This window comes from Triturus cristatus, chromosome 7 (genome assembly GCF_964204655.1).
Source record: "Triturus cristatus chromosome 7, aTriCri1.1, whole genome shotgun sequence".
Classification (NCBI taxonomy): Eukaryota; Metazoa; Chordata; class Amphibia; order Caudata; family Salamandridae; genus Triturus; species Triturus cristatus.
Genome location: NC_140590.1, coordinates 657,167,329 through 657,188,867, shown reverse-complemented (window position 1 = coordinate 657,188,867; position 21,539 = coordinate 657,167,329). Strand labels below are relative to the sequence as shown.

General features: G+C 42.5%; 1 protein-coding gene and 1 long non-coding RNA gene across 10 annotated transcripts in view; one reads left to right on the top strand and one right to left on the bottom strand.

The window, feature by feature from the left end:
• Nucleotides 1-12,359, top strand: part of LOC146810303 (uncharacterized) — a 138,427-nt gene extending 126,068 nt beyond the window's left edge. Inside the window, exon 3 of the long non-coding RNA XR_014966576.1 lies at nt 12,336-12,359. This is a non-coding gene — a long non-coding RNA (uncharacterized LOC146810303). The remainder of the gene's footprint in view (nt 1-12,335) is intronic.
• Nucleotides 1-21,539, bottom strand: part of ARSG (arylsulfatase G) — a 1,970,563-nt gene that overhangs the window by 637,072 nt on the left and 1,311,952 nt on the right. The gene's annotated exons all lie outside the window — the stretch shown is intronic.

Genomic DNA, 21,539 nt, shown 5'->3' with positions numbered 1-21,539 from the left:
CTGATGTTGGATCCAAGAACAAAATAGACACTATCTTGCATGTCGGGCATTAAGATTTTTCAAGGATCTACGGTAAAGTAGATTCTTGTGATCTGTACAGTTATGGTGTGAAATGCTCCCTTTAAGTAATATCACTATTGTGCAAAACTTCTTTAACTACCAAAAGCTTTCAATCATGAATTTCATAATATCTTTTGGAGGGAGATAATGTTTGTGAATAGAAAGCTACAAGGTGCCTGCTTCAGTCTCCGTGTTAGTATTGCTGCAATAACTGTCAGGATGCTCCCATTTCTGCAATACGGGGTAGGTGAGTATCAGGGTGCATTAGAGTAGAGCAGAGCAGATGTGAATGCGGCCTTTACCTCTGTGAAAGCTTTTGCTTGTTCTAATCCCCACTAAAAAGGATGATCCTTAATGGTTAGTTGAGTGGTAGGCTATAAAATGGTAGAGGAGAACAAGTTACTTACCTTCAGTAATGTCTTATCAGGTAGAGGTAGAGATTCTACCAGCTGCACTTTCCTTACCTTAGGCTATTCCCCAGGCATCAGATTGGATCTGGAAATTTTTGTGAGTAGTACCCCTGTGCACAAGTTGGCGTCGTTAGGCTCCGTACAGCGGCATCACCCCCGCCAGAAGTGACATGCATGGTGCATATATAGGTGCCACACCTGCTCAATGACATCAGTCTCTTTTTGCAACTTTCCACGTCAGAAATGCGGATTCATAAAGAATACTGACCACTGGTGTGTTAAAGGGGAACATTCCTTTACCCTGAAATCTGTTCGCAGAGCAGAGAGGATGGGTGGGTCAGTAAGGAATCTATGGCTAAAAATCAGTAAGGAATCTATGGCTAGGTAGAGTCTACCAGCTAAGGCATTAAGGAAGGTTAGTAACTTGTTCATCTGATAGAGACTTCTCGCTGTAGATTCCTTACTTTAAAATAGATACCCATAGGTGGGGCTGCCAGTACGGATTAGACTAGAAAGTCCTTTAGGACCAACCAGGCTAATGGAACGTCTTGCCGAACATGACTATCCAGGCAGTAGTGTTTTGTAAACGTATGAGGGAAGTCCACATTGCTGCCCGAAAGATATCAGGGACAGTAACTCCAAAGCTAATTTAGTGCTCGTAGCCTTTTCTTTGGTAGAATGAGCTCACAAACCTTCAAATGGTTGTTTTTTGGCCAATGCGTAGCAGATCTTGATGGAGAGCACTATCCGTTGAGAGATGGTCCATTTCAGCACAGTCTTTCCTTTCTTGGCTCAAACATACCCCACAGAGTTGATCAGACACCCAGAACTCTTTTGTTGATGGTCAAAGTAGAACGAAACGACGATGCTCGTCTTGGGTCCAACCAATGGTGTCTCTCCTATCTCTTTAGAGGGGTGAGTGTAAAAGGTTGGCAAAGTGATGGACTGGGCGACGTGAAAGGGAGTTATCTTCGGTAAGAAGGATGCTCTTGTGCGAAGGACCAGTTTGTCTGGATAGTTTGCAACATACGGAGGATGTGCTGACAGTGCCTGTAGTTTACTGACCCTCCGGGCAGATGTTATCGCCACTAGGAAGTCCATTTTTATTGTGAGAAGCCTGAGGCTGCAGTTATGTAGGGGCTTGATGGGAGCACACATCAAAAATGGCAGAACCAAATTAAGGTACCACTGTGGCATAAAAAGGGTGCAGGTGGCAACATGTATTATAGACCTTGCATAAATCTATGTACAACAGGGGATATGAAGCAAGATGGCTATCTGGCAACTACAGAAATGCAGAGATGGCAGAGAGACAACCTTTTCATGTGCCCAAAGCAGAGCTCTGTTGTGCTACGGTAAGAATGTACAATAAAACCTGGGAAAAGGGTGCAGAAAGAGGGTCAATGTGTCTGCCTGTACACCATGCCAGGAACTTACTTCAATAGCAGGTGGATACCGTTCTGGTGGTGGGACGCCTGGCTTCCAGGATAACAATGAAGACTTTGGGTGGAAAGTCGGAAGCTGTCAACTGTCACCGCTCAATCTCGGTCGAAGTGTTTTCAGGTTGGGGTGCAAATCCTTGCTCTAATGCTGCAACAGAAAATCCTCCCTAAGAGGCTGCCTGATCAGATGACTTACACTCATGCTCAACAGCTCGAAATACCAGACTCTCCGTGCCCAATCCAGAGCCACAAGAATAATTTGGCCCCGTCGTTCCTGGTCTTCTTGAGAACCCTGGGCAGGAGTGGTATTGGTGGAAAGGCATCCAGGAGGCCTGAGCTTCACTCAAGATGAAAAGCATCACCAAGCAAGAGCAGCCTTGGAAACTCCAGCACAAAAAACTGCTGACATTACACGTTCTCGACGGAGGCAAACAGATCTAGCCAAGGTGCTCCTCATTCCTGGAAGAGACCTTGCATCACCTCCAGATGGAGAGGTCATTCGTGATCCACTAGGCATTGACAGCTGACTTAGTCTGCTACGGCACTCAGGGAGCCCGCCAGGTGTTGGACTGCCTGTCCCATGTGGGAAGAATTGCGTCATCTGCCACGAAAAGGTTGTGCGGTTTGCTGGCCAGGGTGGCTGGGCATGTAAAGACGTAAGTGGAAGCCCCTCCCATGGCCACGAAAGGGGCGTGAGGCAGACTGGGGTTTGTGAGGTTCCATGGAAAGGCCCAAGGACCTGGCCCTAGCTCTGCTGTCCTTGAAGTTCTCCTCCAGCGCTGAATCCCCCTTCTCTCTAAACAACCAGGAACCATCCAAGGGCATGTCCATGAGCAATGCTTGAATATCCCAGAAAAGCCAGTGGTTCTCAACCAGGCGTCTGCAGATCTCGCCCAATCATCACCCAATCCAGTTCTGTTATATGAAAAAGGCACCTGTTCCGATATGGGGAGTCTGTCCCCGGTCATCTCCATATCGGAGCAGGGAATGATGATGGATGCAGCACGGCTTCAGATCCGTCAATAGATCCTTGGCGCCTGACTGACACTGAGGGCAAACTGGCCGGCAGTAGACCAGTATGGACATTTCCTGGGTCTGTGGGGCCTAAGGGTGCTCCAGAGGTGTCCGGCTACCCAAATGCCTTGAGTTGGACAGGGGTTGCTCTGGTTCCCAGAAATTCAGGGAGGTGCCGAGACAGGCCAGGCACAGGCTCAGCTACAGAGCTAGGCTTTGAGTGCAGTAGACCCGCGACTCTCTGAAGACTTGCATTGTGAAGTTGAAGACCTCTTCAAATCTTTCTCTTTTTTGTGGGACTTCCCCGATGACTTGGAAAGGGCTGATGATCGCCAGGTCTGACTTCGTAAGTGATCTTAGGACCTTCCTTGGGACCAAGACCTTGAGTATTGAGGAGTTGAGCAGCATGGAACTTGAGGAACCACTCCCTCAGCGCCTTAGGGTTCATGGCCAATACCATAGGATTCCCCATGAACTTGTCTGGGCATAAAGGTGGTGCTTGACCCCGGTGGAACATTAATTGAAGGGCTTGCTTCTCAATTAGTGGAAGAGTTAGTATTCTCAGCTGTGCATACTGCATTACCTCTATCAGGCTTGGGCGAGGGGAAATAACTGATTAATTTGGGAAAACAAATGCGCCTTTCTTAGCAGGCTGTGTCTAACTATGCTTCAATTTTTATAACAGCCTGGGCCATAGTCGGTAAGGATTTTTGGGCAGGAAGTTTAGTGGATATAAGGAAAGGAAGTTTAGAGGGCCTGACAAACTGTCAGGAATTATAAGGACATACAAAAAGGAGCCTGTCGAAAATCCCACACCAATTCCAATTGAAATAAGGGACGTAAATGTCTCAGGTCAAGAATCAGGAAAAACAGAGGAAGGAGAAGGGATTGGGGACACTAATTAAGCAGAGGCATTAGATATTGGCTCAGAGCCTTCACAAAATAATCATTAGGTACTCTAAAACAAGAACAGAAAATCTGCGGACAAAACTACCATGTTGTGATATTTTCCATTCAGAACGAAAAATACAATTTTCTCAATATGGAGAAGCAAAGGTGAGCTCCATGTCTCACCTGGAATCAGGACTGCAGTCCCATGACACCAAAAAATCACAGTCAAGCGTGAATAAATCTAAAATGAAAGGTAAATTCAAAGTTCTGAAGTAAGTCCCTTCCATGTCCCTTCTGACAAGCTAAGTTCAAAAGGGACAGGGGGAGGATCCATTAAAAAGAAGAAGATAGCAAAAATGCAGAGATGAACTCGGGTGATGAACTAAGCAGTATTGAAGTAGCCGAAACAATATGGGATTTTGCCAGGTACCCGAGTTAGTGAACGATGAGGTTTTACTCTGCCGCTCGTACTCTTGCCCTGAGAAGTCCCACTCTAGAACCAGGAAATAATTCCATGCAAGTCTAACTAAGTCCAAATAACTAACCTGCAACTATCCATTATCCACTACCTCCATTCCTGACCTCTCCAGATATTTAAGTATGCATCGAAACCATATAGGAAAAAAGGAATGCGAGAATGGCCTCTATATTATCCTCTCTCACATAATGCTGAGTGCCAGTAAAACCTGAAACTTCCACAGATGCAAAGTAACATCATAAGAAAAATGTTTTCTAGACTGCCATTCTGTACAATAAAATACCTCATAAATACATCTGTGATGAGAAAGCTGAACTAGTGCAACAGCTTGCTAATAGGTCTCCAACAAATAGGCTTTCTCTTCTATTTACAAAGTTATCAACTTCTCAAATTCTTGACGAGCCAACTCCATGACCCCACTTTCCCTACTGATTAAGGGTTAGCTGGCTGTCTCCATCACAAAGGAGAGCGCGTTTTACACTACTTACTTTAGTCGTCAAAGCAATTCATGGCCTAAACCCCCCCAACCTCACTGAAAAGATATCCCACCACACTGCACTCGCTGAATACGTCTACTTTCACCTACTCGTACTCAAGCATTCTACACTGAGCACTTAACCCACCTTGCTCTTTTGATGTAATTAGATCTCTCCACTGAAGTGCTCTCCCTAGTCCTTTGCCTGCCTTTTACAGATACTGACTAAGCGTTGTGTCTCCCTTAACCCCCAGCTCACTCTCGAACCAAGATAACTGTAGTAAACTATGTATATATGCACACTTCTTGTATGTCTTCATCGTTTATCGTCCTATGCAATGACATCCAGATTATTGTCTATGTTTTTTTCAGTTGTACAGCCTTTCTGTTCAAAATGCTGAGACAAATAATCCGGAAATGTTTGACATTTATGTAAATTGTATTGGAACGTAAATAATGGCTTTAACACTCTATAAATCTTGCACGCAGTAATATTTGTGCTGCTGGTAGTGACTGGAATTACAGACATTGTACATAACCAATGCATAGCCTTATTTGTTAGTTGAATCTGGGATTCGATTTGGCCATGGCACAACATTGGTACATTTTTTAAGATGATCAATAATGGGACTACTGGAGATAGTTGAAGAACAGGCAGCACAATAGGTTTGCTTATTATCTGGACTACAGTCAGCAGCTGGTTGAGGAGCAGGGTATGAAGTGGTTGAATTAAGAAAACACAAGGAAATGATGGACAGACAGCTGAAATAGCTTAAATCCAGTGGCAGAGTTAGCAAGGGACCCACGTCTGGGCATACGCAACCAACTGAGGGCAAGCAAAGCAAACACAAGGAGATGATGATGGACGGAGCGCTGAAACTTTTCAGACACTCACCCCCAGTCACAGATCTGGGTTGAATCCATCATCATTCTTTAGCTCATTTTGCCACCCCAGTTCAGACCGAGCCATATGCAGATCAGTCTCGACCCTGTTCCTCATGGGAACAGTCCAGCCCGAACTGCCAAGCCAGGTCTTTCCTGGACCGAAACAAGCATCTTGGGACTTGTTTCGGGATAACACTCCTCATTAGCCAGGCTAGCTTGAATCCAGTGGCAAAGTGAGCAAGAGACCCACGTCTGGGCATACTCTGCCAACTTAGGGCGAACAAAGCACAGAAAACCTGCAAAGGCAGATGATGTTCAAATAGGGCAACATTCTCCGTAGGATGTTCATAATATTCCCTTGTTGAAGTTCCTGATACTGTCTTTTATTCATTATGCTCGTGTCTGTAGAACTTCTTTGAGTGCAGAGAGGAAAACTTCACTTCTCATGCATTGTTTAGGCTCTGAAGACCAGGAGGTATTTGAACACCTCCATGAACTCTCTGATAGTGACTCTGCTTCACTCAATGAGTATGAGATCTGTGGTAAAAAAACTGGACTTGCACTTTCTACCCAAAATAAGTACTGGAACGTTATCATTTTGGAAGGTGAATGCAGAGAGAAGAAGAGTCGGTTCAACAATACATAACAATATTACAGAAACTAGCCTCAACTTGTAATTTTGGTGCCGCCCTGGAAGAACGGTTAAGGGATCAGTTCATGTTGGGTTGTGTCCAAGACAAGACTAGGGATGCTTTATGGCAAAAAGACAATCCTACTCTTCAAGAAGTCATAACAATAGCTAAGAGTCATGAACATTCAAAGGCTTTTGTTGATGTCATAAAGAAAGACTTCTCTAATGAAAAGAAAGAGAGTTCCGAAGTGAAGGTGGTGGTGGATAAAACAGGAGATAAAACTGTTAGACCCTAAAATGTTTTACCTCAAAAAACAACCTTTCAAAAGGGTTTTCAAGGAAAGTGCTTTAGGTGTGGTGACCCTGGCCACATGGCTAATTTCAAAGACTGCCCAGGTTGGAAGTCTATATGCAAACTTTGTCACAAGAGAGGTCATGTCTCCAAGCGTTGCAGATCTGGGAAGACTCAAAAGAAAGTCAGTGAGAGGGACCTTTTTGTAGAAGATGTAGAAGAAATTTTTGTTTCCCAAGTTTCAGGGGATTCATCTGATGGTCCTTATGAACTCGTGCTAGTCAATGATGCGCCTGTTAATATGCTACTTTGACTCTGGTGCCAAGATTACGTTGGTTCCAAAGACATTCTATGAGAAAAGTTTACTAGGCAAAGTGACTCTTTCCAAATCTGACATCAGACCCAAAGGGTATGGTGGTGTTACGAGAGACTTATTAGGATACTTTTGGGGAACTATTGATTTCAAAGGAAGAATCATTCCTGGGAAAATTTACGTTTCCATGAAAGGTGATTCACTTATTAGTTGGTTTCACCAAAGGCATCTTCATGTCTATCTTGATCCTAATGAAAGGCCATCAGTCTGTTTGAAAGAGTTGCCACCTGTGAGTGTGGTTGATAATTCAACTCAAGATTGGATGAAGGCCTTTCCCACTGTTTTTGGAAGTAATCTAGGTTGCTTAAAAAAATATGTCCATCTCATCCTTCTAAAGAAAAATGTTGTTCCGAAAGTTGCAAAGGTTAGGAATGTGCCTCTCTTGGTAAGGGAGAGTATGAAATGTGAGTTGGACAAACTTTTGAAGAAGGGCATCATTCAGGAAGTTGAAGCAAGTGAGTGGGTCTCTCCGGTTGTGATGGCTCGGAAAACCAATGGAGAGGCCCGGCTTTGTGTCGACCTCAGAGAGCTCAACAGAGCAGTGATCATAGATCACTATCCTTTTCCCAACATCACAGAGATGTTGTGCTCTCTTCAAGGGGCAAGACATTTCTCTTTTTTGGATTTAACCTCGGCTTACCACCAGGTTAAACTTCACTCTTCTTCTCAAGATCTCACAACCTTCGTGACTCCCTTTGGAACTTTTAAGTTTTTAAGGATGCCATTTGGGCTCATTTCAGCGGATCCCATCTTTCAGAGTGATGGAGAAGATCCTCGGAGGTCTTCAGGGTGTCAAAGTATATCAAGATGATGTACTCATTTTTGGGGATGATCTTGATCAACATGATGTGAGGTTGAGGTCTGTCTTAAACTTATTACAAGATGCGAGTCTCGCACTTTGTGCTGAAAAATGCAAGTTTAATGTTGCAGAGATAGAATATCTTGGACATTTTGTCCTTGCGACAGGTATTAAACCAAAGGCTGCCCTAGTTAATTCCATTCTTAATCTACGCTCTCCCTCGAGTAAAGATGAATTAGTCAAATTTCTAGGAATGGCAGAGTTTTATCACAAATTTGTACCCAACTTTGCAGGGAAGACGCTATTGTTAAGGTCTCTTTTGAAGAAAGGGTGTGAAAATGTATGGTCTAAAAATTGTGAGGAGGAATTTGTTCGCATAAAAAAAGATCTTAATAATGCCCCATGTCTTAGTAGCTTTGATCCTGCCAAGACATCTTATCTTATGACGGATGCAAGTTCAACAGGACTAGGAGCTGTCTTGTTGCAGAAGGTTGATGGAGAGGAGAGTACAGTGTTGTTTATCTCCAGACCTTTGAGAGGTGCTGAATGTGATTATTCAGTTGTGGAAAAGGAGGCTCTTGGTGTGTTTTGGGCTATACGTAAGTTGAGGAAATTTCTGTGGGGAAAGGAGTTTAAGGTTTTGTCTGACCACAAACCTCTTAAAGAGGTTTTTACAATGGAGGGTATTGATTTAGTTTCCTATCGCATTCGCAAATGGGTAGTAGCTTGAGTTTGAGGTGTCATACTTACCTGGTGCAAATAATGTCCTTGCTGATTGTCTTTCTAGACTTGGATCTGAAAATGATGACATTGTTGAGGATGTAGAATGGTTTGGAGGGGAGTACATTGAAGAAGAAGTGAATGTTTGTTTAACCCCTTCAGTGCCCATGACGAGCTGGACTCGTCATGGGCTGCGGTGGCGCTGTGCCCATGACGAGTCCAGCTCGTCATGAACTCCGCCCGCTAATACAAAGCGCGGCACTGGGCGGGGAAAGGGGCGGGCATGCAAGGGGTTAATCAGTGAGGGTATAATAACAGAAAGTGAATGGAAGGAACACCTTGTGGGTGATGATCTTTTAAAAACAGTCATTACCATGGTAAAAGGTGGTTGGTGTGAGAAGAAGGACTGTGATGAAGTTCTCAAGGGTTTTTGGCATGTAAAAGAAGATTTGGCTGTAGTGGATGTACTTCTCTTGAGTGGAAGTAAGCTTGTTCCGCCATTTACTTTGAGGAATAAGTTAGTCAGAAATGCTCATACATCACGCATGGGCATTGCTAAAACCAAGGAAAGAATCAGAGAGGCGTACTGGTGGCCTGCCATGGATGTTTTTGTGGAGAGGATTGTTCATGACTTAAATGCAGAGCTCAACCCATGATTGTCAGAGAACAAGCAGCTGACCCATGGTCTGACATTTCAATAGACATATTAGGACCCGTGAGGTTCAATTCTCATGATCGTTATGTCCTTGTGTGTATGGATTTGTTTTCTCAGTGTCCTGTGATAAAGGTGGTAAATTCAGTGGAGGCTATTGTGGTGATTGAGTTTTTAGATGAGATTTTTGAGAGTGAAGGCTTCCCGCAAACACTCTTGTCAGATAATGGCGTTCAATTTACTTCGAATGTGATGCAAGATTTTCTGTCTTTGAGGGGAATTAAGCACAAGAGAGCTTCTTTGTATCATCCCCAAAGTAACTGTGTTGTAGAAAGGTTCATCAAGGTTTTGAAGGAATCTATACAACAGGCAAGATCCTGTGATGATAATTGGGAGGTGGCATGAAGAAATAAAGTCAGGGAGTATCGTTTCACTCCCCATTCATCTACTGGTGTGGCTCCTTTTTGTTTGTTCAAAGGAAGGATGGCGAATACTGAAACTGTTCCCTCTTGGGTGTGTGACAAGAGGTCCTTAGTGTGTGACAAAGTGGGCAGCACAGATGGATGGAGAGAAAGGGAGAAAGGTATTATGGATGAACGGAATGTCCGGTATGATGAAAGAAAAGCTGTCAAGAGTACAGTAGTTAATGTTGGAGACTGGGTTAAAATTAAGTCTCCAAGGAGAACTGGAGGTATTTCCAAGTTTAGCAAGCCTTTTCTGGTTATTAAAGTGTTTAAGAATGCCATAAAGACAAGTGATCACAAGATTTGGAACCTAAGCAGGGTTGCAAAGTTTCATCCTGTGCCATCTATGGCTGCAACTCGTGTGACTCCCACACGTGAGGTGGATCCAGAGTCTGATGCTGAAGAAAGGGGGATCTTATTTATTTATTTATAGAGCGTGACATTCTAGGCTGTTTCGCTTGAAGCGAGTTCCCCTGCGATTACAAGATTGTGTTTCATGATGAATTCCATGTATTTTGCTTTATGGTTTTTTTTTAACACACTTTAGTTTCTTGTGCTTCTTATATGTTTTATCGTTTGTGATAGCTCATATTTATTGGTTGTTTATTTGTGAAGGGGGAGGTGATGTGGTGTTCTTAGCATCTCCCTCTGACAGCTCCTCTGACAGCCACAGCTTCTAGAACGCTTGCTGCTGAGAGATGTTTAAAGCTAATGTCAGTTGTTCTCAGCTCTGCTGGATGGGGTCCCGATGTAATCCTGTTCTTCACTAAACCTTAATTAACCTACGGTTCATGTCTAAGATTACTTCTTGGAGGAGACTAATCTGCACACTTCCTCTAGTTCTCCACAGGCTCTATGTCCAATATTCTGATCTATAGAGGCATTGGGATATGATGAATCTTTCACACATAGTGGCCTAACACTAGCTACTAAATCTAGTATACGGCCTTTAATATCTTTCAGTGTTGAATCAATACCAGTAAAGATGTTACTACTGGATTAATCAGCTTGTAGATAATATGTTCCACACTTTTTAAATCAAGCTGAGTTTTAAGTCTGCAGGTTCAGAAGTATGATGAAACGATGGACCAGTGGAGCATGGCCCCTTCTCCAACACTTCCCTTTTCATACTTGGCCATCTAATTTCTGCTTTTGACTTTCTGGTACCATTTCTCAGCTGTTTTGTACTTTTCTGCCTTTTTGTTGGAGGTGAGCCCAATTGGTCTCTGGCCTCATGGGACTGGCTCTCTTCTACCATGTCCAATGGACTCTCATAAAAACAGGGGCCATCCTTCCCTCTAGCACTAATTATCAGCGTTGGGCTCCTGTCCACTGTCAGCACTTCCTCACAAGGATCCCCCTATATATTCACGTGTGAGGACATAGGGTCTATCCGGATGGGGCCCTTGGCTAAAAATAATGATAAAGTATTCCTCAGTCTTTCCTCAACATTTTCAATGTATATATTTATTACCCCCCATAGTATTATTCAGACTGCATTAAGAGGTTGTTGGGTGCACTGAATAGAGCAGTGATTAGGGACTTTTTGACCCTTTACAAGACCTGTAAATATCTAGTGGCTGCAGTATGTTAAAGATCAATTGACTATAATTGGCCAGCAATACCTTTTTGACAGCCCGCAAAATATTACAAGGGGGGTGAAACTACCCTTTAAAAAAAGCACTCCTGAATTACATGCGAAAGGGTGAAAGAGGAGAGGGAATTTGAAAAAAACGCAGTAGGAATGCATGCCATGACTAGTGACAGAGAACCTTACCTACTGTTCATCCCTTCTGTACAGTGTTTTATTTGATAAGGTTTCGAGTCAACATGATGCATTATCTGGTATCAAATCCAGCATCCGCCCATTGCGAAAGAGACTTGGAACCATGCCCATGTGATTCACATACGGCTCAGTCACAATTGCATCTTTTCTTTTTTTGTAGCTTTACAATGCACCTTAGAAATCTATACTTAGGCCGCTGCTTAGATCTTTAAATCTTGAGCAATGTAGCTAAGCACCATTGTATTTGCAATTGATGCAAACTGAGATAGTATGTTGCACGGACTATAGATATATTGCTGCCTGTGTTAATTTAGCAGAATTGTAGGGAAATAATATATCTGACAGCGTTTCTATGTCTCTTTTAGAGTTTCTTGGGAAAGGATCTAATTAATATGTGCATCGAGTGGTAACTATTGGGTTTTAGTGTATTTATATTTATTCTGTAGCACTGGTTTTAACTCAAGGATTATACGTTTTTAGTCTATAATGCATTGCTTTTTTTTTTACATTTCTGATCTGTGGAATACTTTGCTGCTACATATGGCTAAAGCACTTTCTTTCCATGCTTATTTATGAAAGGATTCAAGGTATTGTATTTGCACTGACTTTTATGGTTATTAACCGAATAAAGTTTACATACTACTACTACAGAAATTGTATTCAAAATTACAAAAACAGACTTAGAAAGAAGACAGACACTAATATTACTTCATTTAAACATTTAATATCGGCCTTGGATTTGGTGTATTTAATATATACCAGTAATGCGATGAATTCATGTAATATTGGGATTTCATTCTTCTAATTAAACAGCAAGAAATGGTGTTTCAGCATTGTTTGAGATTTTAATAAAATTATTGGAGATGGATGTAGGTGCTATCAATGTTACAAAAAAGCCCTGTTGCTTGAATAGGTTATTTACCTTGTGCAGATAACGAAATAGTTTTGTCATCTTCTCCACAGCTTTGTAAGATTCACAATTCCTCCTCTGCTGTCTGCATTGTTGAGTAACATTACCTCCCTCCAATTGTATGGCTTGTTTGCAGTGGCAAGTTGTACGAAGATCTTGACATTCTAAGTTGCAATGCCTTATGTAGCATATTCTGACTAGTGGCATTCCATTCCTCAGCCCTTCCTTTGCCAGGAAATTGGCTACTCTACTGTTGGACCTGACCCTCTCTGTAGAATCACCCCCAAACATTTTGTCTGCACCCCTCCTGTTTTCTAAACCTGTTTTTGTTAGCTTTTAGAACTCTGTGAACTTTATCACTGCTAACCAGTGCTAAAGGGCTAGTACGCTCTCCTTTAAAAATGATAAAATTGGTTTACACTCAATTGGCAAATTTAATGTACTTATAAGTCCCTAGTAAAGGGGTACTATAGGGTCCAGGGACTGTAAATTAAAAGCTTTTAGTGGGCCTGCAGCACTTATTGTGCCACCCACTTAAGTAGCCCTTGAAAGTTTGTCTCAGGCCTGCCATTACAGCCTGTATGCAGTTTTAAACTGTCATTTCGATCTGGTAAAATGAACTTTTTCCCTACCTAAACCTTTTTATTACATATAAGTCACCCCTATGGTAGGTTCTAAACAGCCAATTAGGCAGGATGTGTTGTATTTAAAATACTGGACATGCACGCAGGTTTAACACGTACTTTTAAGTTTTACATATCCTGGTAGTGAAAAACTCTCAAATTAGTTTTTCATTATTGCAAGGCCTACTTCTTCTATAGGATAACATTAGATTACCTTATTACATTGTGATAACGTTTGTGTGGGAACAGGTAAGAATATCATGTTTGGTGACTGAGGAATTCACATTTTAAGTCACAATTCCGAAAAGGCCACTTTTAGATAGTTAATCACCTATAATAGGGGATGAGCCCATATAAGTTAGTAAAGATAGGCCACTAAAAATACAAACACCACACAAATTGCCAAAACTGACTATTAGTACGCACCTTTGTTTTCATTAGCGTCCACTGTACTTAATAGCAGTGATCACCATTTATTTTTTCAATACATATGTCATAGAAAAATAATTTAAATATTTACCATTGCATTACATGAAAAACAAAATATGAACATATCACAAATATGCATTACAAAACATGTCTCCCACCACACAAGAAACAAACAAATTATAATCACACACGTTACTAAACATCACATACATTATTACAAAACAAATTAAACAGTTCTGAATTTGGCTGCCCAAGTGGAAATGGTATTTGTCACTCTCTATTGTATAACATTTGAGTTCCTCTCTGATGGTGCCAAACTGCTTGAGACCAAAGGAGTGACTATATTTTCATTCAATTCCATCTGCCGTAGTTCCCAGCACTCAATCATATATTGCACTCATTGGCTGAAGATATGTCAATGCGTTTCAAACCCTTATTATTTCAAGGTTCTCATCAGGACTCAGAACTGAAGACCACTCTCTTCCATTTCTTTGGAGGACACCCTCATTTAAGACAGCCTTCCAGGTCAATATAATCACTTTTGCTGTCATCCACTTTTAATATCCATAAATGCACTGAATTTCAAGTCACTGCTGGCATAGGCTTACTTGCTCTGTCCAAAGTCAGTATTTATTTTGCTATGACTTATGTATTGAAAAAATAAATGGTGATCACTGCTATTAAGTACAGTGGGCACAAATGAAAAGAAAGGTGCATGGTAATAGTCAGTATCGGTAATTTGTGTGGCTTTTGTACTTTTAGAAAGTTGGCATTTTCTTGTCCTAATCCTAACCATTTGATGCCTGCAGCCTGCTCCCTGGGTCACATGACTAGGTGTAGTTGGCAGTTGCCCTTTATGTATTCCTCCCAGACAGTATCACAATAGAGGGCCTGGATGTTAGCAGGACGGACTATCCTGACTTGATGAGGAGGGTGGAGCTGTCACCTACCATACTTGTACTTCAAAGCCTCAGCTCACACACCAAGGAATTCATACTAGCCTATTGTGACTGGAGACAAACTGGCACCAGGGTGACGAGGCAGAACATTCCAAACACCTCTGGGGGGGACTCCAGAAGCTTCTCCCATTTTAAAGCTAGCACCAGGTATAAAAGTAGGATCCTCAGACCTACTCTTCAGATCACTTATGGACCTGTGGAAGACTCAGATGAAGGACTGCTCTGCTGCTGGAAGGATTGCCCTGCTTCAGGAAGGTCTTCCCAGCTGCCTGAGGAAAGAAGACTAAACTGGCATTTGATCCCAGAAAAATCAGAGTGACTCCAAGGGCTAGCTGACTAGCCTCTATTTCTGAGCTACAAGGAGATGACAATCTCCAGAGAATTGTCCTGCATCTGCCCAGATTCCCAGACTCAAATGGACCCACCTGTGCCCTGCAGCTGGCCTCTGCTGGGGTGAGTCCTGATCCCAAAGAGGTGCCCCCAGGTCCTCAACCCTACTGTACTCCTTTTGGCCCAACTGTGGGTTCCCTCAGTACTAATGCAGGACCTGGCATAGCAGCACCTCATCAGAACCGAAGCAGTGCAGCACGACTCAAGTAGGATCCCGCACTGTAGCCCTCGCAGCTCCTCATCGAAACCCACACAGCGCCCTGCATGACGGATATAAGGTACAACCCTCAGTGGGTCTGAATTGGTCCCTGTATCCAGACCGTACGCCATCATGATTGGCCTGGACCTGTGACTTTGTCCCAGTCCAGCGTGACCAGATACCCACTGTTGGCGATTTGCACTTTTAGGTGCTATACTTAGCTTAAAACTTTGAAACTCCATCTCTCCCGTCCAGCGACTGGATTTTTGTGTTTTTGGTCCCAAATAATGTGTTAAAATCTACTCTATTTTTCTGAATTGATGTGGATTTTTCTGATGTTGTGTTTTCACTTTATTACTGTTTGAAGTGCTGCATAAATACTTTAAACGTTGCCTCTAAGTTAAGGCTACCTGCTTTTGCGCCAAGCTACCTGAGGATTAAGTACAGGTTAATTTAGTAACTTTGTAGTTCGCCCTGACAAGGATTGTGGCTGCTGTTTAAGTAGGATTTCACCCCCTCAACCAACAATCCAATTTCTCACAACTACCATTTCTGCCATCAATGTAGGATGTTTGATGCTTTTGTACTAAAGTTACAGTAATCCGAGATAGGCATGCTTAACTAACTAATCTGTAGTGAGCTGACTGGTTCAGCTATTTCTGGTTTAAATCTTGCTTCAGATCCAGACGAAATTAGGCCATTTTGTTCTCCTGAGCCAATTCAGAATTTTAATGAATTTTCTAAGTATTTAATTAGGTGTTAAGAACCAGTGGTGCAACATGAATTTGTGAGATTTTCATTTATATCTGTATTGAAACTCACTGGTTCCTAGTGGAATACCTCAATACAGGGATGTGGCATTCCTGTAGCCCAACACCTAGGATGTATTGTTTGGGGTCAAGGACAACAAATGTTTATGTTTATTTTGTCCTTAGGACAAGTGGGCCCAACCCCTGCAGCACAAACCCTTTGGTTGCCAGTTTACAGTGCCACATTATGAATCAGGGAAGGACATTGTCTGCAGTTAAGGTAATATTTGTGTCCATATGTTAATACTGTTCTAACTTGTATTTATGATATATTAATGCAAAGTCTTTGTTATTAGTTTGAGTGTGCTAAGGAAATGTTGTAAGCTCTGAGTGTATTACTGACAGTGATTGCAGTTTAAAAATGTGTATACAAGTTTGCAAAGTTTAACAATATGAGGATATGTATAATGCTCTAAGAATGCTCTCTGATTAAATGTAAATATATGCAGATGCTTGAAAGCAAGACTGAGGATTATATGCTTCCAAAATAAAATGTTCTCAAAACAATGCAACTAGGAAAAAAAAGTTGTACTAAACTACTGTGACTATTTAGGTACCATATCTTTGAAGCATCATTTAATCAATCAGTATAACCAGTTTCAACAAGATTATGAGAACCACAGAAAAAAAAAATCTTTGGCAACGCCAATAGGTCTAATCCTGGTGGTCACTCTTTTGGTTTTGTAAATACGTGTCTGTTTTTTACATGATTCTTGTAAAAATCATTGTTGTGGGAGCTGTCGGGCCCTCATCATTATAACAAATATTGGAAAAAGCTAAAATATTTTTATTCTCAAACAGCACACATTGCTACAGTAGTCCCAGCAAAAAAACTACTTTGTGTGCCGATGTTTTTCTTGAGAAAAAGTAGAAAGCCATCACTCACAATGTAGCCAGCCGATAGATAGAGGGGATTTTAATAAAAACAAAAGATCTTGGTTAACGCCACACCTAATTTCGACTCCATCCATTAAAGAAAGTCACAAAAGTGCACCCATGGTATACATTCTTGTATTAGTGCAGATTTATGGCTTACATTACTTCAGATAAATGTATAGAAGTAGGCCAGGAAATTGTACTCCTATAAAATATTTGTGAACTGCATTTTACTACAAGCATGTGCAGATTTGCTCATTCAAAAATCTGTTGAACATTTATAAGTTGCCTTTCCCTCCAATCACTTTTTTCTCATTCCCGAAAGAAGTTTTACTTTTGCCCTTGTCAGGAGGAAATGGCCAACCTTTATCCTTTTCAGTATGGGAAACAAATTAGAGAACAGCAGGTGAAAATCCCTAAAACAGCAAGGGGCATATTATCAAGACAGGCGATAAAATTATCGCCGCTTTAGTGGCTGAAAACTGGGCTTGCTAATATGCTTTATGGAATTCCAATTGAAGCCCATGTTAGATGTCCTTCACATCTAACATGGGCTTCAATTGGAATTCCATAGAGCATATTATTAAGCCCATTATTGCCGTTTTAGCGGCAGTTTTCTGCCGCTAAAGCAACGATAATGTTATCGCCTGGCTTGATAATATGCCCCCAAGTTACTAGCTGTGAACAGATTCAAAAGGGCATTCCAACACTTGAACTATTGCTTACTGCTACCTCCAGCCCCAGTATGTAGAGCTGCTGAAAGGTGGCAAAATAAAGGAAATGCTAGTAATCAAACTCTTTTATAGTCTGAGCCCTGGCATAATCAGAGAGGGCATGATTAGAGCTTTTATATAATGAGACTGCTGCCGTAATTTGTCGCCGCACTGTGTGGCACCAAAGGGACAAGTGACATTTTTGTAGATTTATGATGCAACCTCTCCCCTGGACAATAAGATATTTTATTAAATCCCACACCCCTGGCAGAACTCTCTGCACTTTACCCTTGCTAAGCAGTGGGACGACTCCTGGTGGCCGGCCTCGCTGGGAGCTGCGCCGACACCCACCGACCACACACGCAACCTGGGGTTCATCCTGGACTCGTCACTGTCAATGACCCAGCAAGTCAACGCCGTCTCCTCCTCCTGCTTCAACACCCTCCGCATGATTCGGAAGATCTACAGATGGATCCCCCACCAGAACCAGGAGGACGGTCACCCAGGCCCTCGTCACCAGCAGGCTGGACTACGGCAACGCCCTCTACGCGGGAACCACAGCCAAACTCCAGAAAAGACTTCAACCCATACAGAATGCCTCCGCACGCCTCATCCTCGACATCCCATGCCACAGCCACATCACTGCCCACCTGAGAGACCTGCACTGGCTCCCCATCAACAAGAGGATCACCTTCAAGCCCCTCACCCACGCTCACAAACCACTCCACGACGCCGGACCTACATACCTCAACAAACGACTCACCTTCTACACTCCCACCGCCAGCTTCGCTCCGCTCACCTCGCCCTCGCCACCATCCCATGCATACACCCAACGAACACCGGCGGCAGATCCTTCTCCCACCTCGCCGCCAAGACATGGAACACCCTCCCCATCCACCTGCGACAGACCCAGGACCTAGTGACCTTCAGGAGACTTCTCAAGACCTGGCTGTTCGAGCAGTAGCAGCTCCGCCCCCCCCGCCCCCCAGCGCCTTGAGACCCTCACGGGGGAGTAGGGCGCTCTAAAAATGCTTGATTGATTGATTGTAGAGGGCCTGTACTCCCTATTTAAATATGGCTGAATTGGCTAATTCGCAATTGGTGCTGTTAACTTGCCTTCACAACCATAGTATATGGTGTAGGAAATGCATCCAGGGCTTGGAAGTTAAATGTCACTTGTGGACTACAGCACCAATGGTGCTATCCACTATAGTGGCAGTACAGATATGGCTTTAGGCCTTCCCAGTGTAGCCTGACTGCTGCAGTATAAAACCCGCCATCTGGCCTGTTAAAATATCCCTTTGTGACAGGTACAAGTATCCCTTTTAAATATTAGGTCACCCCTACGTACGCCTTGCAGCCCACAAGGCACAGTACTTTGGACATGCAGAAAATGAATATCACCATGTCCCTACACTGTTAAGGCCCAAAAAGCTATTTTTAACTGTGGCAGACCTAGGTGTCCTATGTAGAATACCAGAGTTCAGATTAAAATACAAATGCTGCTAACTTGGGAATGAAACCAGCTAGACAATTAGGTAAACCACTATTTTTATAGTCATTAAAAATCCAATTTGATAGTGGTCGGGTGTTTAATAAATATTAAGCACAAAAAAGCCTTTTAGAAAGTTAGCTTTTGCCTGTCTGAATCCCCTAGAGGTTAATTTGCATTAGCTCTCTAGTTTCTACCATCCTGTGTCCAGCCTTAAATAGGTGTGAAATGCATCAGAGGAATAAACAATTGGCTGACCAGAATGAGCAAATTAACTCCACAGAATATTCAGATTGGGTTGTGGTATAAAAACTGTCTTAGGCTGCTTGAATGGTCTGTTGAGACACATGTAACACGTGGGCCTTAGTATATTGTGTAGGACGTGCATTTAGAGCCTGGAAGTTAAATGTCACTTGTGGACTACATCATCTACTGTGCATTCTACTATACCGGCAGTACAAACATGATTTCAGGTCTTCCCTGTGTAGCTTGACTGCTACAATATAAATCCTGCAGTGTGACCTGTTAAAATAACCTTTTTTGACAGGTACATACCTCTCTTTTAAATATTAGTAAGTCATCCCTATACAAGCCTTGTAGCCCGCAAGGTATGGTACATGGTATTTAAAAGTTGAACATGATGAAAATTATATTTCCATGTGAAAGAACAGGATGCCTGTGGAACACCTGCCTGGTTGCTGAATGACCCTTTTTTGTCATACCAGACTTCTGCCTCTGGGTTTGGTGTGGATACAGTGCCTGGTTCAAACTTAATTTTAGTGTTAAATGTAGGAGGACACTATGATTACTATAAAACACTCCACACATACACAATCCCAACCCTCAGATGCCAAGTTTAGCCGAAGACTTTCACCATCTTGAAAATGCCCAGACACACGGCAATCTGGGCTTGCTTACAGCAAGCTAATCAGGAAATGCTGCGAAAGTATGGAGGGTTAACCCTGGGAACGTTTACTCCATTGAGTAGGGAGGAGCTAAGAGTCCCCACCCATCCGGTAGCTAGTTGGTGCCAGGCATAAATGTGGCACTCCAGGCACCCTATTCAGAAAAATTTCTGGACCTGAAGAAAAAAGGACTGGCCCTGCTGTCTGTGACTTCAGAGAAGCCTTGAAGGACTGGACCTGCTCCTTTTGTATACAGCACAAAGAAGTGGCCTCCAAGGGCAAGTTAGATGACCTGTGTGGCTACAAGGAGACAAAAAGTTGTAAGAGGTCTCTTACATGGAGTATTCAACTGACTGTCAGCAACTGGACCTACATTGAACACTGCTGGTGGCATCTGCTGGAGTGAGTCATATCCCCTAAGTGCTTTGCTGACCTTGGAGCCTTATAAGTGACTCAGAGGATCTGCTCCAGAAACTCTGAAAAGTTGGGACTAAAAAGACTAGGGGCCTAATTTAGATTTTGCTGGACAGGTTATTCAGTCACAACGGTGACAGATATCCCGTCCGCTGAACTATAAAGCCCATTATATCCTATTGTATTTATATTTTGGAGGATGGGTTATCCATCACAGTTGTGACTGAGTACGTGTCCACCAAGATCTAAATCAGGCCCAAGTCAGTCTGTAACATTTTTGACTGGGACAAGCCTGGTTGGTGTATACAACCCATGCTCCATTGCGGTCATCCTGAAATTGCACCTAGGGCCCAGTCTACTAGGATCCTAGACTATCATTGGCACTTAGAGCTTTTTTGGTGCCATTTCTACTTAATATTTTAAAATCCATCTCTCTGGATCCCCTTATTTGTTTGTCATTTTGGTGTCATTTTGTTTATTAAAATGTACTCATTTGCTTTGGGATTTTTATTGTTTGGCATTATCAATTTAGTGCTTTTTTGGTACTGTATAAATACTTTACACATTGCTTTAAGTAAAGCCTCTCTGCTTTGTGCCAAAGGTACAAGGAAGTTGAGCTCAGGTTAATATAATGACTTTAAGGGATCACCCGGATAAGGGTTGTGATTATTCCTGGAGTTAGGCAGTCACCCACCCAAATAATAATCCAGTTTCTTACATCTATTGTAAAATTCGGCTATGTACCTTGTTTAAATTCTTTGTATTTGCTGTTCATTTGACACAAAATATTACCTTTGTTACAATATCTAAGAGGAGTTGGCCTAACGGCTAAGGCGCTCGACCTCGGACCTGGGGAACTGGTGTTGAGTCTCGGTAATGACGCTAAACATCCTGTGATTCTGGGCAAATCACTTAATCTCCCTGTGCCTAACAAAAAAAATGAATGTATGTCCTCATATAACGTAACTGGTGCTATGTAAAGCGCTCTGATACCTGATTGGATATGGGTCAAGTTCGCGCTATATAAAACTCTGCAAAAAAAAAAAAACTCTGGCTGCTGACTTTAGAACTGGGGAACCAGGTTTTAATACTGACCTCGTCTCAACATCCTATAATTCGGACAAATCACTTTGAATATAATTTATGCTTTAGCAGATGGAGTACAGTTCGTCCGGGTTGCAGAGGAATTTACCTCCGCAACTCTTACAAACTACCTCCTGCATGTGTAGAGTTGACAACTGGCCCTGAAATCATCTCACTACATTGAAAGGGACTGCCGTCACAGCGATCCCTTTCAAGGTACAAAATGCTTGATCAACAGCTGCCATTGGTTCTAACAGCCATTCACCAAATATTTCCAAAGTATTTGTTTTCAGAAACCAACTCTCAAATTCCTTTAAATGTGCTAAACATTACCATCATTTGACATAGCCAGATTTATACAGAGG